The following is an 18,784-nucleotide window of genomic DNA, read 5'->3' as shown; positions in this document are numbered from 1 at the left end:
TATGTGTATAATTTATGCTTGTGTGAACTTAGTAAAATGTTAGGATACGATTGACATGCCAATAGGGTATTATGCGTACTTATACAGGATATGTGATTATACTTAGATTATTACAGGTTATATCGAGATCTAGCATCTATTGTGGATCACCGAGTATTATACGTCTCCACAGAGACTTTAGTGTGGTTAAGGGATGTATTTGAAAATGTGTATACATTTGATGCCTATGGGCTTTACACTTTGGTTTCTTGGTGTGGTTTAGTTTAAGCTTTTATGAGCTATCTATTGTGGTATAGTTCATCCATATATCCGATTTCATTTTACTAGGGTTCCATTGGGTAAAACATTATAATTGAATCTGGAAATTTGAAAATGAAATGAATTGAATTTGATAAACCAACTTAATATTTGATTCACTTGGTATGGTATAAATTATAGATGAATGTAACACCCTTTACCCATGTCTGATGCCAGAATAGGGTACGAGGCATTACCAGACTTAAACATACACATTCATGCAAAAATCGGGCCATAAAATCTCTTTTAATTCAAAACCTTTCAAACACATGCATGTCGTCCCTTATTTGGGTCTACGAAGCCCAAAACATTCATCGAAATCGATTCAGGACTAAACCAAGAACTTTGAAAAGTTTCAGGAAAACTTAGAAAATTTTCCCATGAAACAGGGTCACACGTCCGTGTGGACATAGGGACACGCCTGTATGCCTTTAGCATGCCCGTGTCCTTAGTCCGTGTAACTTTCTATTTTTGACATCAACATGCACTTCGAACCACATGCCCGGGCCACACGCCCGTGTCTCATGGCCGTGTCCCTTACATGGTTGAGACACACGACCATGTCTCAGCCTGTGTGGCCAACACTTAGGCTATTTTCCAAGCCTTCATGTTACCCATAATCTCTCACAACCTTATGCATATCAAAATCGTAAATCATGACATCATTTTAGTGATTGAACACTGTTTATTAAGATATATCCTTAACATTAACATGTCCTCTTACAAGTAATGCATCTACTCATGCAATACCAAGTCTATATTCCTTATTTCACATTCATAAGACTTGACATTTTGATGACCACTTTTACCATTATACTATGGTTACCAACTTATCCATCAAGCACTCAAGTTCAATCATTATCACATTGTGTCTATAACGTGTAATTAATACATGGCTATGACCACCTCAATTGGTCATAGAGCATACATCCAACACACATGTCGTATTACTTACCATGCATGGCAAACAAACATAATCACCTTATAAACATTAGACATGACATGAATAGCTAGGCTTACAAGCCAAAATCAACATGAGCCACATCTCATGGCCATATACATATAACTCAACATAAGCCAACACATTTGGCCAAAGAAAAATAATACATGTCAATCAACTAGATCCCTATACAAGCCACTCACTTGAAATTTCTAATATATGCTTCATTATTCCAAAGGTAGCAATTTGATAGTGTGATGCTACCTCCGACGATCTCTAACCTCGAGCTAACCTGAAAACACTAAAGGAAAGGAAAGGAATGGAGTAAGCTTTATAGCTTAGTAAAAGCATATGAAAATAATAAGCAATTTACCAATTTGCTTCTCATGGTAATACAACCCTATTTGCATTTTTACTCATGTTCCAGTTAAGTTGTTTTCTCGAGTAATAGTCACTAAATTATTTATATATGAAGCTATGGAACTCCAAATTAAGTTATGCTAATTTTCTTTGAAACTATACTCACATATCTTTTTACCATAAAATTTTAGGAATTTTTGGTTCAGCCAATTTGTACATTTATTCCTTAAATTTTCCCTTTTTCGCTGTCTGACATTTCTGACCCTTCTTCACTAAAAATTAATTATCTCATAATACGGGACTCGGATGATGTTCCCATCTATTCCTCTTGAAAATAGACTTATTAGGAATTCTAAGAATATAAATTATAACCCATAAATATTTTTTTTTACAATTTTCAATGATTTTATAAAATCAAAACACGGTATTTCGAAGTCATTCTGACTCTGTCTCACAACAATTTAAATATTTCATAATATGAAACTCTTTTACTTAAACTATTTCTTCTATGTGAAACTAAACTCATTAGGCTTTAATTTCATATTTTATTCAGCCTTAAATCAATTTTCACAATTTTTGGTGGATTTTTAAAGTCGGACTATGGCTGCTGTCCAAAACTGTTTTAGTGTAAATTAACGATACTACGTTTATCACACCATATTAATTCATTTTCACCACATTGGTAAGGTTACATATTCATACATCATAAGTATAGAGATATAATCACAAGGTCATCACAAAATCATTCTCATAAGCATGAATTACCTATTTACATCTTCACTAAATGTGTATCATAAACTGAAATCATTTCTCATGAGCTTGGCATACATACTTGTGTTACTCAACATGATCATATTCATTCCTTACTAATCATATAAAATGAATTGAATTCACATCTCATCAATTTCATGTAAGTACCTGTACCACTCACAATATGGTCATAACTTTTCTCATTTAGCTTAAACCATAACTCTCACCGTTGAACCATTCAGAAAGCTATCGGATATTCACTAAGCCTCAAACATAGGATATAATGCCGATGCCATGTCCCAGATATGGTCTTACACTGGCTCATCCATCAAGTTGATGCTATATCCCAAACATGGTCTTACACTGACTATCGAAATCGAGGCCGACGCCATGTCTCAGACATGGTCTTACACTAGCTCTCACATATCCGTGTTGATGCCATGTCCCAAACATGGTCTTACACTAACACATCTCGTAGCGGATGCATGTCCCAGACATGTCTTACACTGGCTTACATCTCAAGATCTATGCATGTCCCAGACATGTCTTACACTGGCACACGAATAACCTGAATGTCATGGCATGAATATCCGAATTGTTTCTTAAGGTTCAAATGGGAATTCTACTATCTCAATATTCATCAAACATAATCATTTCCACAACCAAGAAATTCATTCTATATCAATTTAAACACATATAATAACAATGTAGTTGTATTATTTACATACAACTTACTCGTTTCAATGGAATATCCTATTCCATCAAATCTCCAAGCATTCGATCAACACATAAATGTTATTTACATTTGACATCACTTTTTCATATACAATATCATCAACATAAACTTTAACACAAACATGGCAAGATAGATTTTCAAGTATAATAACAATGGCATAAATATCATGCTCATTTAATCACACGGACTTACCTCAAATGCAATTCCGGCTAATTATTCTCTTTTTGTCTTTAACCACGAACTTTCTCGATTTAAGCCCAAATTTCGATTTTCTTGATCTAACATGATGAAATTCACTCATTTAATCACTAAATAAATTTGGACAATCAAAATTCACATTTTTTGCAAAATAACCATTTTGGCCCTAGACTTTCACAAAATGACCATTTTACCCTTAGACCCAGAAATCAATTTTTATCGAATTTCCTTATTAGCCAAGCCTAATAAACCAATTATTACTCTTATGACAACCCCAAATTTCCACTATTTCACACAATTAAAACCTATTTTATAACTTTTACAAAATGGATCCTTTCACAAAAGTTGTTTATTACACAACCAAGACTCATTTTCTTCCATAAAAATTTAGCAAACAACATAAATCCTTTCATGGCAAATCCCTAGACTATCAACCATTTCACAAAATAGTCCCCCGTTAGCTATTTCATGCTACAAGGGTTCCAAAAGTACAAAAATTCTCAAAAATAGGCATCTAAATCACTTGTAAGGGATATAAGTTGCTAAAATTTTTGAGCTTTCAAAACCCGCTCTTTGCTGGTATTTTTGGTGGGGAAGAAGGAAGATGAAAAGATGACAACAATTTTTTTCTTTTTGTTTTATTTTATTACCAAAAAAGTCACCTAATGCACACCAACTTAGAATTTTCAACCTTTTCTTGTCTCATTGATCAGCCACTAACATATTTATGGTCTATTTAGGTAACACCCCTCACCTGTATCCAACTTTGGGACAGGGTTCGAGGCGTTAATAGACTTAAACATTCACAACAACACATAACATATTACCAACCATGCATGGCAAACAAGCATATGCACATCACCAATATCAAACATAACATAAATAGCTAGATTTATAAGTCAGAATCATTAGCTCACTAAAGACCAAAATATTTGGCCAAATTATAATAACACATGTTATAAAACTAGATCCCTATACATGCCACTCACTTGATAATTCTGGCATATGTGTTTATACTGTCAATGTGTTGGCTTGATAGTCTGATGCTGCCTCCAACGATCTCCAACCCTGAGCTAACCTGACAACACTAAAAGAAATGGAAAGGAGGGGGTAAGCTTTACGCTTAGTAAGCTCGCATGAAATAATAATAAGCAATTTACTAACATGCTTTCCACAGTAAAACTAACCTAATTGTACATTTACACATGTTCTGGTTAAGCTGCTTTCTTGAGTCACAGTCACTAAATCATTTATATCTGGAGTTACGGAACTCCAAATTAAGATCCGTAAATTTTCCCAGAAACTAGACTCATATATCTTTCCACCATAATATTTTCAGAATTTTTGGTCTAGTAAATAAGTACAGTTTATTATTCAAAGTCTCCCCTATTTCGCTGTTTGACAGCTTCAACCTTTCTTCACTAAAATTTATTTATCTCATAGTACGAGACTCGGATAATGTTCCCATCTAATCATATAAATTATAACCCATAACTATTTTTCTAAATTTTTTAACAATTTTTCTAAATTAGAACAGGGGATCTCAAATTCATTCTGACACTGTCTCACAAAAATTAGAATACCATATAATATACAACTCTTTTGCTCCCCCTATTTCTTTTATATGAAAATAGACTTATTAAGATTTAATTACATAATTTATTTGAAATTTAATTCAACTTACACAATTTTTGGTGAATTTTCAAAGTTACACAACTGCTGCTGTCCAACACTGTTTTACTACTAAAATTCACTCTTACATAATTTCACTTAATCCATTTTGTCTTATCGAAGTGCACTCAAATATCGGGCATATTGGTCAAAATTTTCTTAAACATATACCTGCATTTATTCATCATATAATCATGTTCATATGTATTTTTACTTAATCGATTTTCCCGTTGAACTCTTTGGAATAATAACTGATACTCAGTTGCCTGCACATATTTTCACACTTGCAGCCAAAGCTATCTGGTACGCATAGTAGCCTGCACTTAGTACTACACATGTGACCAATTATCCGGTACACGTAGTAGCCTGCACTTAGTACTACACACGTGATCGAAGTTATCGGGTACGCATAGTAGCCTGCACTTAGTATACACATGCGACCAATTATTCAGTACACGTAGTAGCTTGCACTTAGTACTACACACGTGACCTGACAATAGATCATTCATATCGTTTCTATTCCGAAGGCTCAACCGAGAAATTCCTCACTTTCCAATATGTTACAATTTATTCATAGTCATTTTCAATTTGCAATTTACAACAAATAATCATTCTATAGGCAGCCACATTTCATATGATAACAAAATATAATAAAATAAAAATAATCGATAAATTATTTACATGCAAACTTACCTCGGATCTAGAAATGACAATTTACCATTCTAGTCCACAACCTTGTATTTTCCCGATTTAAGCCCAAATCTCAATTTACTTGATCTATAATATCACATTTAGCCTACTAATTAGTCACACTATTCATATGGGTCTAAAAATCATATTTTACAAATTTACATTTTGACCCTTAAACTTTTTCATATTTGCACTTTTGCCCCAAGGTTGGATATTAAACTTCTTCCTATTTTCTTATGTTTTATGACATGCTGATCATTTTTCCCTTCTATGGAAACATCAAATTCTCACTCTAACATGTACTTATGAACATTAGGTATATTTACCGATTATACCGTTTTACTCGTTTTCACGTAAAATCGCTTAGCAAAAGTTGTTTAACACAATTTCAAGCTTCATATTCTACCATTAAACATCAAAATACATGCATACATTCATGGGTAAATTTTTAAACATAAATCCTAGCTCAAAATAATGGTAGAAATGAGCAGATCATGTTACCGGGATTTCAAAAATACAGAGAACATTAAAAATGGAGCTCGGAATCACTTACTATTAAGTTTGGAAGCTTGGCCAAACCCTAACCATGGCTGCTCTTGGTATATTCTTCTGTAGCAAGAAGAAAGGGACACATTTGGAGTTTAAAGTTTGTCTTTTAATTCATTTTACCCCTAAATGACCAAAATACCCTTCTTACTATTCTTTCAAATTTTACCCAATCAAGGCCATTTTTGTCCAACAAGTTATAAAATGGTTTAATTATCATTTAAGGACCTTCCATTTAAAATTTCATAACAATTTGATACCTCTAACATGTAAAACTCAACTTTTGCACTTTTTACAATTTAGTCCTTTCTACTAAATTGAGTGCCCAAACGTCGAAATTTTCGAACGAAATTTTCAAAAAATCATTTTGTGAAATCATAGACCATAAAAATATAATAAAAATGAAATCTTCCTCATCGAATTTGTGGTCCCGAAACCACTGTTCCGACTAAGCCCAAAATCAGGATGTTACAAGTTACTCAATAAAAACCCTAATTTAATGTTCTATAGCTATTTGGCACCTTTAGCTAGCAAAATAAAATTTTTCCCTTTATACGATTTAATCCTTTTTCGTAATTAAGCATGAAATCGCTAAAATTATTTCACCAAAATTTTTATACACTCATATGATCATGCTATAACACATAAAATATCATTAAAAATAATTTCTCCAACCCTGAAATAGTGGTTTCAAAACCACTGTTCCGGCTAGGCCCAACACTGGGCTGTTACAATGAAAGATAAAGTATGACATTGAGATGAGTTATGAGTAATTTATATAAAGTTATGGATTGATGATAAAATGTAACATTGAGATGAGGTATGTGAAATTAGTTCATATTGGTGATGCTGTGAATTATTTTTACAATGTTTGATATGTATAAATAAACATGCTTATCTTATTGTTATTTTGAGTTCCATGTTCTAGCCAAAAGTATGTCAAAACTAAGATAGTTAGTTTGCTCATATTTTGAGCAAGGTAAGTATGAAATTTCCCTTTGAACTTACTAAGCATTGATATGCTTAACCTAGTTATTTCTCATACTTGTATATCGTCAACTTGTGGAACTTGTCAAGTTGGATCAGTGCGAAGCTCACACAATCATCAAGATGGTAGAATTATGTTCATTTTGAGTCCAAATATTGTGACATGTATATAACATCTTTTTGTGCAAATGATCATCTTTGATTAGATAGTTATGTGGTAATTGTGACTATGGTTGAACTTGTTTGGTATATAACCTAATTGTTGCATGCTTTTGGGCCATGTTTAATGCCATTAAATGTGATGATTTAGGCTTGCATAAGCTTGATATGTTAAGGATTGCAAAGTGAAGTAGTTAGGCAAAATAAAAAGATGAATGGTTTGAAAATGGATAGGTTTTAGGTTATGAGTTTTTATGCCATTACTATGATTGTCTTCAAATGTGTTAAGGATTGATTTGACATGAATTGGCATGATTTTGAATTGGTAACATTGGCGTTTGCATACGTGAAATGGGATGTATTTGTTGGAAGCATGAAAATTGTACTGAATGAGATTCTTACCAAAACAGAGATGACGTCGCGACCACCTGTCCCCAATGTTGCGACATAGGTTGATAGTGAGTGGCGCTGTGATGTTAAGACTTTTAAAGTCATAACGTAACTCATTGATGGATGATGTCGTGATGAGAAAACTCTGATGCTGCGATGTCAAATCTTAGATTTTGAAAACTTTTCAATTAAGTCCTTAACTGACCTCTAGTTAGTAAAAGAGCTTTCGTAAGCTCGTATAGGCCCCGAAAATGATTTTGCATCTTATTAAAATGTGTTTTATACCTAAAATCATGTTGAAATAATTAAAATATATTGAAATTTGTTGTAGTTGCTCTGACAATGAATATAGCATCCAATAACTCAGACCTGGCGATTGGGTCAATTAGGTCAAGTAAGGGGTGTTATAATAAAAGTCTCATTTGTCTACGAAAAGTTGGGATATTATAGTGAGTTGGTTTTTATAAACTATAATAACATTCGAGACATCTTTAATAGCATTTGAGATTGAAATCATATATATATTTTTAATTTTCAAACTATAAAAAGTTTAATTTATTAATAATAATATTAATTAGTGAGATTTAGATTATATCTTCGATAAAAAAAATACAAATGTAACTCATTTTATTAAAGATTATTTTCATTAATAGAATATAATTAACATATTTTATATAAAAGTTAGACATTTTATTGAAATAATCTCTTAAATTGAAATTTAATATTTTTATTTCAGTAAGGAATAAAACTAGTTTTACTAACATTTAAGACAAAAGGCTGTTATAAAGAAGTAATTTAGTAAATAATGTACTTCATACTTTATAGTTATTGTTGTTATAGACGATTAAAATAAAACAATAAACTTGTTTATTATAATGAAATATTGTTATAGAATATGGCTATTATAGAAAGGACTAATTGTAAATATTAAAGGGGGAAACAAATATATTTTTTTAATGTTAAAAGATAAACAATTCATTAAACAAATAATAATTTGAATTTAGTTTAATTAATTTATAAATAATTTTAATAAATTAAATTTGAATTTTAACATTTTCCTTTTTATTTCAAGAGTGTAGATTAGTAATATATATTTATCTTATCTCTAATTCAGAATTTAAATTTTAATATTTATAACTTTTCCGTATTTTCGGAATATAACTCATCTTTTTACTGGGAGGGAAAAAATTGAACATAAACTCCTGATATATGACGAGTTGAAAAAAAATCATTTCTCATGTTGTTAAGAAAGTAAAAAAAGAAAAAAAGAAAGCATTTTCAGAAAATAAAATAGCGACATGATACTATGTATATATATATAATAAAATAATATAGTTTTATTAACTTTTCAATCTGTTTGTAACATGTATACAAATCATTTGCTTTTTTTTTTAATAATTTTCTTTTTTATGAATATATTATATATATATATATAGCATTGTTGAAGAAATGTATGTAATCTAGAGTTTTAATTTAAATAATTTTTTTTATAAAAAGTGATTAAAAATCGATAAATGTAATAAAAATTCAGTGATTAGAAACGTAGTAAAGAAAACTGTTTGATATTTGCAATGAAACGGAAAGACATTTTAGTTGCTATCATTAATTCAACCTTTGGTTTTTCATCATAAAAGAAAAACAATCTTTGGATATCATCTCATTATTTTTTTAATACCTTTGTTAATTTACAATTAAATTAAAACTATGAGCTAACAAAAAAAAAAAAAAGGTAATGATTATAATTTATGAGCATGCTTCTTGTGGGACTTTCCTTTTTTTTTTCTTTTTCTTCTGAAAGTTGTGAGATGGTGGATTTGGGGACATTCAAAGATTGTAATAGATTGGACAGTTTTGTATAACTTTAAAGTATTTATATTAAATCTTTAAATGTTCATTTTCTTAGTATTGTTATTCATTTTAAAACTTAAAAAATAAAACTCAACAAACACATTATGAAATTGTGGAAGCAGCCCTCCTTACAACCAAGAAGATAATATAAAATAAATAAATAATCATTAGTGTTTTTTAATATAATTTCTATTGATACTCATAGATTTTCATAATACATATTTAACTACGTTTTTTAATTAGATTAAGAAATAATTGACTAGTGATTAATATTTTTAAACATTTTAAAATAAATAATATATTATTTATAATAATATTATATCAAATTTAATACTAATTCATATTTTATTTTTAATGTATTAGATTTAGATATTATTAATATAATAATATAATATTATTTCAAAATTTTTGTTGATTTTTTGTACCTACCAAATGGGTAGGTTTACATAGTGATGCAATGCACTAGGCCTTCCCTCACAAGCAAAAAATTACATTTGTGTGTTTGAAAAAAAAATAGAGAAAATATAAAGAAAAATAAATTTATCTTTGAGAAAGCGTTTTCACATTTAATAAAATAAGGGTCAACATAAAATAAGTATATTTTTCTGTAAAGTGACTTACTATTTTAAAAGTATGAGTTATTTTTTGAAAAAGAACTTATCTATAGATACTTTTATTTTTATATAAAATTTAACTTAAATAAAATTTAATATTATTATATTGATAATAAATTTTTATTTTATTTTTAAAAATATTTAAAATATTAATATAAAATATTATATTTTTCAATATTATTAAACATACATATTTAATTATTTATATTTAGTCATATAATACATTATTAATAAAATTAATAAAATTTATTATTTTAATAAATTATTTAATATTTCAATTTTATTTTAATAATAAAATTTAAAAATGATAATTTTAAATAATATTCTTCACATATTATTGAAAATGTTAAATATTAATATTTTAATAACAAATATTTATTAAAAATATAAATTGTTGTGAATATCTTATTAAGTGATTGTCCATCAAGATCAATATAAGTTTTGATGTACTGTAAATTCTAATAGTCATTAGAAGTATATTTCTACTTCATTTGTACTTCTTATGCCTATAAATAGAGACTTAGGAGAAGTTTTGTAAATATTCTGATTAATCAATAAAATACGCTTTCTCTTTACTTTCTCATTCTCTTTGTTGTTTACTTTTTGTCATTTTATTTTATAACATGTTATCATCACGATTCTCTTTTAATTATTTTTCTCCATAAGTCACAAAAATATCCCAAAATTTATTGTTGTCAATTGCCTTCTAGAGTTGTTACTATTTCAATTGAAGACTGCGCACTATGGGTAATCATTAGATCTTTTAACCACTCAAGTACACACAAATCTCTAAATTTTTATGCCCTTTTATGCAAAAAAAATTATATAATCCTTACTAGGTATGTTTTTCTCTTTTGTTGATTGATTTTTGGTAAAATTATTTTATGAAAAATATTATTACTTTAAGGTTTCTTTTAAACTAAGATTCTTTTATTAAATTATAGTATGTATAATTTTTGGATGATTAAATTTTTTTATGATTAAATTATTGTTATTAAATATGTTTGAAATTATAGTATTATATCTTTTAAATTGAATTTATAAATATTTGATTAGAAGCTTCATAAGATTTTATAACATATATGTGGTATTGAAATTTGGTATAATGTGTATCAGATAACTTTCAAGCATCGTACACGAAAATTTTGATTATTTATTAAATAATTTTTACTATTAGATTATAAATGTTAGTACGAAAACAAAGTTGTTTTACTACTTGTAATATTGCTCATGATAATAGCCAGGGTGATAACAATGATGTTAAAGAATCTCAAGTATATTTTACTATGATTTATTTATTATATAATGTTTGTAACAGCCCGATTTAGGGCCTAGTCAGAATAGTGGTCTCGAGACCACAAATCCAAATTTGGGAAAATTATTTCATTATAATTATGAGATTATAGCATGATTATATTAGTATTTGAAAATTTTGACGAGCTAATCTTAACGATTGTGAGCCCAAATGCAAAAAAGGACTAAATTGCATAAAGTACAAAAGTCATAATTTGATAGCTAAAGGTGTTAATTTATTAAAGAACCAAAATTGGGGGTCTTTAGTGGGCAAATAGGCCCTTAATTGATGGCATAGCTGGCCATTGGACATTTAGGAGACAAATTTTAAAAGTAGGTAGAAATTTGGTAGATATTTTGACCAAAAAGAAACAAAATAGAAAAAGGTTGTCAATTTCTTTTCTTCTCATCTCTTTCCACCGAAATTTTCAGCCATGAAAGGGGGTTTGAAAGCTTAAATTTTTCAGCAACTTATTCCTCTCACAAGTAAGTGATTTTAATGAGTTTTCTTCAAGATTTTCACATTTTTGAGACCCTTGAGGCATGAGCTTTCAAATGAGGGTGATATCTTGTAAAATGGTCAAGAGTTTAGGATCTTTCCATGGATGTAATTGTCATAGATACTGAGTTTTTATGGAGGAATATGAGTCCTAGTTGTGTTATAATCAACTTTTGAAAAAGGTGTTAGCTTGAAAACACCTAGAGGAACCATTTTGCATAAGCTGCAAAATAGGTAATAAGTGTATGAAATAGTGAGAATTTAGGATTGCTCTAAGAATAAAAAGAGTTTAACTAGGTTTGAAATACGAAGAAATTCGATAAAAATCGATTTTTGAATATAGGGGTAAAATGGTCATTTTGTCAAGGCCTAGGGGCAAAATGGTCATTTTACCAAAGATGTGAAATTATGAATGATTAATTGTAATTAAACTAAATGAGTACATTTTTGCTATTATAGATCAAGATTTACCAAAACCGAGCCTAGATCGGGGCAAAGCCAAGCAATCCGGTTAAGCCATCTAGTCAAGTACTTTTTGTAAACCGAGGTAAGTTGTATGTAAATAATACAACTATATAGTTAAATGCCTGTATTCAATTGTTATTGATTTTGATATAGCATGAATTTCTAGATTTTGAACTGAGTATGCATATTTATGATTGAAAAAGTAGAAAGATCCAGTGAGAACCCTAGGAAACAAACCGGATGTTCATGCCATAACGTTGGGTTATGTGAGAGCCAGTGTAAGACCATGTCTGGGACATGGCATCTGCATTGAGATGAGGGCTAGTGTAAGGCATGTCTGGGACATGCATCTGCCACATTATGATAGCCAGTGTAAGACCATATCTGAGACATGGCATCGACATAGAGACGAGTGCTATTGTAAGACATGTCTGGGACATGCATCAGCCTCAATGATGCTAGCCAGTGTAAGACGTGTCTGAGACATGCATCGGCTAAGCTTCGTGCTAGTGTAAGACATGTCTGGGACATGCATCAACACGTATACACAAGAGCTAGTGTAAGACCATGTCTGGGACATGGTATCGACCTCGATGAAGATAACCAGTGTAAGACCATGTCTGAGACATGGCATCGGCAACTTAACCCATGTTTGAGGCTTATAGAATATCTGGTAGTATTCCAAAAGGTTCAACTTTAAGAGTTAAGAAAGAGATTTAATAAGGAAAGTATGATAATGTTTTGAGTATTACAGGTACCTATTTTGGTATACATGTGTAATGGTGTCAATTAGAAAATGTGACTTGAGTGGACGATAATGAGTAAGTCAAGTTATGCTTACCTTTGAGCTATGAGCATGATGATAAATGGTGAAACTGTTGTTGCATATTTATTTATATGCAACTTACTAAGCTTTATGCTTACTTTCTTTCCTTTCTCTTTTCTTTCAGTACTGCCAAATTTCTCAAGGATCCCTTGAAGTCAGAGATATCATTCACACTATCAGCCATAATACTCGGTATAGTTGGATTTATATTTTTGATTATGTCATGTATAGGGCTAGACTAGGAAGTTGTATTATTGAGAAATTTTTATGTATACTAGCGTAAGATAAAAGCCCTTTATTTTGTATTAAGCCTAGATAATGGTCATTATTTATTTTGGTAAATGTATATGATGTTCCTTCTATGAATGAATTGCTGTCTTTTAGGATGGAATTAGTATATTGAAATGATCTTGTGTAGGTTGTGCAAAATGAGTGACAAATGGGCTTGGAAGATAGCCTAGTTTGTCCACACAGGCAAGACACACGGGCGTGTGTCTAGGCCGTGTGTGACACACGGCTCACCCCCATGGGTGTGTGTTATGGCCGTACGTCCCCTGTACTTAAACTTTTAAGTCAGTATTGTCCACGGGTAGGCCACACGGGCGTGTGCCATAGTCGTGTCTATAAGTCAGTATTGTCCACGGGTAGGCCACACGGGCGTATGTCATGGCTGTGCTCTAAAGACAGTGTTGCACACGGGCTAAGGGCATGGGCGTGTCTCGAGTCACACGGGCGTGTGGAACCCTAAGGCATGAATTTTTTCCAAGTTTTTCTTAAGTTCTCACTTTTAACTTAAATCATCTCGAATGTATGTTTTTGGGTCTCGTAAGTCCTATTAAGGGACAGATTGAGTATGAAATGAAAAGTTTTAAATTGATCAAAATTTTATGGCCCAGTTTTACATGCGTAAGCTTGAGTTAAGCCTGGTGACACCTCGAACCCTGTCCCTGCGTCGAATTCGAGCGAGGGGTGTTACAATGTTTATTATAATTGGAGACTTATCATGACAACATAAATAGATAGATTTTGATTTGAAATCCACACATGTTTTGGGATGGTGATTATGAAATAAAGAATCAATAGAGGTAATTAGAATAAATAATAGATTGATCGATTCCAAAGATGAAAATTCTTCTAGATTGTCATATAGTAGAGGCGAGGTCTCCAAAAGAGACCCAAGACATAACTAATAAGTAAAACTCCAAAAGAGATTCAAGTACTTGAAACAGAAGATTAAAATAATGAAAATAAGATATCTCAATAGGTTATGTCAGTTCAAGAAAATGTGGAACTGAATAATAAAAGTGGTTGACAATGATTTTGCATGTAATATTACTATTGAAATAATGAAATAAAAGGAAGATCCTGAATAAATCTATTGAGAAATATAAATATGGAATAAATTGATCAAAATAGAAAGACACAACTGAAGTACAATTAAATTCGTGAAGTTTTTGGACTAGTAGTCCAAATATCTAAAGGTATAAAGCTAATGAGGTCCAAATGAAGTAGTTTTACAAAAATGGAATAAAAATATAAAGTTTTTTCACTAAGTCCTGGCATTGATTATGAAAAGATATAATATTTTTTTGTGGTGGATGCAATAACCTTTAGATATATTATCTTGACAATTCATAAAAGATTTAACTTGCGTCTAATGGTTGTTGTTACAACCTTTTATGACTCACTATATAGTAAAGTTTATGTAAAATCATTGAAGGATTTAGAATGCTAGAAGCATATTGAAATTCTCAGGAAATTCTTCATTTATGAATTGAAATAATTTGAACATATTTGGTAAATAGTAGTTGAAGGAGGATTATAAAATGTTCCAAAATACCCATTTGTGTTTTTATAGAAGAATCATGATTAAAGTTTGCTATGATTATTATTGAAACTCTTGAAGAGATCAAAATATATTCCCCAAATTTTTCCTCACTTATGACTTTCAAAATAATGGTAATATAAATGCTTAGCAAATACATTCAAATAGTCATTTGAAAAACTATATTTAAGATTTAACACGTAGAATATGAGAAAGTATGTGACGTTTTCATGAGGGGGAGTAAATATGTGCTGTACTCTTTTCCCCTTAACTAAGGTTTTGTCCCATTTGGTTTTCTTGGTAAGATTTTTAATGAGGTAACATATTATGCATATTATGAATATGTGTACTCTTTTCCTTCATAATGATTTTTTTCCCATAAAGTTTTTATCATAGTAAGGTTTTAACGAGGCATATTATCTACTAATGGACATTTAAGGGGGAGTGTTATGAATATCTTATTAATGGATGTCCATCAAGGTCAAGATAAGTTTTGACGTACTTTAAATTCTAATAGTCATTAGAAGTAGATCTCTACTTCATTTACACTTCTTATGCCTATAAATAGAGACTTAGGAGAAGCTTTGTAAATATTTCGATTAATCAATAAAATACGCTTTCTCTTTGCTTTCTCATTCTCTTTGTTCTTTACTTTCTCTCCTTTTATTTTATAACATAAAGATATTAATAATAAATATTTTGTAGTATAAATGTTAAAATTTGTCATAACTCTATATATTCTTCACAAATTTGCAATTTAGTCTCAGTACTTTTATTTTTAATAATTTAGTCCCTCTACTTTTCAGATTTGAAAATCAAGTCCAATTGTTGACATTGATAATTTTTTTTTAAATTTTGTTAATGTCACATTTAAAAAAAAATACTTACTTGGTAGTCATGTAACTAAAAAATGACGTTGTAATGAATATGAATTTAATAATTTTTTTAATATATAAAAAAACAATGTAAAATATAAATTTATAAATATAAAATAAACTCAATTAAACAATGAAAATATAAGAAAATCTCAAATGTATTTTTATTTTATTGAAAACATCTTTTTTGAAATATTTTAAGAATTTTGTCAAATAACAGAAAATATTTTACTCAAATTCATCCAAACACTAGAAAATATGAACTTTTCCAGAAATTATTTTCCGGAAGCTATTTTCAATGAAACAAACAAACCCTAAAATTCCTTTTTCAACTTGAGACAAGCTTTGTGTAATACCCTTAATTCGTATCCATTGCCGGAACAGGGTTATAAAGCATTACCAGAGATTACAGATGAAATAAACAAACATTTCATATAATATAATATTCATGTCAAAAACTAATCAAAATTAAACATATTGTCCCTTATATGAGCCCTCGAGGCCCAAATTACGTGTTAAAAACAAGTCGGGACTAAATCGGGTAATCAAAATTTTTTAGATAACATTGAAATTTTCAAAGCTGTAGGGGATACACGGCCATGTGGCCAGGCTGTGTGTCTCTCACGGTCAGGAGACACGCCCGTGTCTTAGATCGTGTGGGCATTCGAAATAGGGACACACGGTCGTGTCTATGCCAGTATAACTCTCTGACTTGGGCCACATGACCAAGCTACATGCCTGTGTGCTAGGCCATGTGTGCATACTGACTTGTGCAATTTAAATGATACAGGGGACATATAGCTGTGTCACTTGGCCATGTGTTACACACAGTTGAGACACACGCCCATGTGTCTACCCGTGTGGACGAAAATAAACCATTTTCTAAGCCACATTTCTCACCCAAATTGATACCAACCTAGCGTTAACAATTTACACATCAATAAGCCATAACAAGGAATTCAACACAAGCTAAAATCAAGCCTTATACATGTAATACTACCATATACAACCAATATACTCATAAGTACCTCTAATGACAACTTAAAAATAAGTCCACCAATATCCGAGCTTACCTATTTAATTTACCTGACTAAGTTACCAAAGTTCATTTTAACTCAATTATATATATATCACTTATACTAACATCACACTCATACTTTAAATTCATATCAATATGGATGTTGGTTATATAAACAAAACATTATTCATAACATTTACATAAGCTAAGTTTTGACCAAAATCGAACAAAAGCCTATACATGCCATATAAATCGTATTTAATGTTTCAAAAACTACTGAGATAAGCTGGGTTGTGTGACTTGAGTGCTGATCCGATCATCCAACCTTCTGAAAATCTACAAAGACATTAAACAATACAAATAAGCTTAATAAAGCTTAGTAAGTTCGACGATTTAAACAAAAATCTTACCGAACCTACTATAACAAGTCAAATAAATAAAATTATTCATGTCAGGTCCCTGTCATTCATTGACAATTTCCTGTCATCCATAACTCCTATTAATAAATACATCTATTTTCAAATCAATATAAAAATGAATAACATGTCTTTCAAATTCATTAGATAAATCATCTTATTGAAATTTTTCCATTCGAAGAACAACTTACGGATAAGAGTACATCATTAACAGAAGCTCATAAGAGCTAGTCTTCTTGAATACACCAATAGAAGCTAGTAAGAGCTGAATAGAAGCTCATAAGAGTTGAATAGAAGCTCGAAAGTTGAACAGAAGCTCGCAAGAGCTAAATAGAAACTCATAAGAGTTGAACAGAAGCTCATAAGAGATGAACATAAAGTAAAACACGATAGTTAGAAACAAATGCTGAACCCCAGCTTACTTGGGAAAAATGTTGTTGTCTCCTTCCAATACCATCATACACCAAAATACGAATGTACTTAAATCTCGCGTTCCATTCAAACTGAAATCCAATTCAATATTATAATTCCAACAATAATTCAATTCCAACAATAGAATAAATAAATAATACCACTCATAAATTTATATAAAATATTAAATTTTAACCGTACGAACTTATCTGGATTGAATTGTAATAATTGCAGAAGTTTAGGGACTATTCCGCTATTTTTCCTTTTTCACGAGTATCTACGAGATCTTGATCTAAAATATAAAATTATTAACTTATTAGCATATATTCTGTTTCCAATTAATTTTACAATTAATACCCTTTTATTTTTCAAATTTATACAATTACCCTAAACTTTTATAATTTTTGCAATTTAATCCCTTAATTAGTTAATCTATCAAATTAACTAATTTTATCAATCAATAATATATCCAAATATTCTAGATCTTCATACAACACCTAATAAACCCAAAATTCACTATTAAACCTAATATTTTAACCTTTTCACAATTTAATCCTAAAATCAATATTTAACAAAATCACTTTATAAAATCATCAGACAACAAAATCAAGGCTCTAAATCCATGTTACACATCCAATATTCATCAATTTCTACTTCCAATTTTTTAATAAAATAAAAAACTAAGGTAAGGTTTAGTTGGACCTAATTGTAACAATTTCAAAAACATAAAAATTACAAGAAACGGGTAAAAATTGAATTCACGAGAAACCAAATTATGAAAAACCAGCTTAAACTCTTTCTCCTAAGGCTGTTTTGGCCGAATTTGAAGGGAAATTGTCTAGAAAACTATCCAAATTCAATTTGTTTTATTTTTAATTTAACCAAAATTACAATTTTGCCATTGAAAGGCTTTATTTTATTTATTTTTCTCTTATGCCACCTTATCCATTTAATTTAGGTTTAGTTATTT

General features: G+C 30.1%; 1 long non-coding RNA gene across 1 annotated transcript; it reads left to right on the top strand.

Annotated features, from left to right (window-relative positions):
• The first annotated feature begins 12,466 nt into the window (after positions 1 to 12,466).
• On the top strand, positions 12,467 to 13,666 carry LOC121212700 (uncharacterized). The gene is made up of 2 exons (XR_005908003.1): positions 12,467 to 12,525; positions 13,394 to 13,666. It is a non-coding gene; the product is annotated as an uncharacterized lncRNA (long non-coding RNA).
• The last annotated feature ends 5,118 nt before the right edge of the window (positions 13,667 to 18,784 follow it).

The sequence above is a fragment of the Gossypium hirsutum genome, chromosome A02, assembly GCF_007990345.1.
Source record: "Gossypium hirsutum isolate 1008001.06 chromosome A02, Gossypium_hirsutum_v2.1, whole genome shotgun sequence".
In the NCBI taxonomy this organism is placed as follows: domain Eukaryota; kingdom Viridiplantae; phylum Streptophyta; class Magnoliopsida; order Malvales; family Malvaceae; genus Gossypium; species Gossypium hirsutum.
This window is presented reverse-complemented; position numbering and strand designations above follow the sequence as displayed.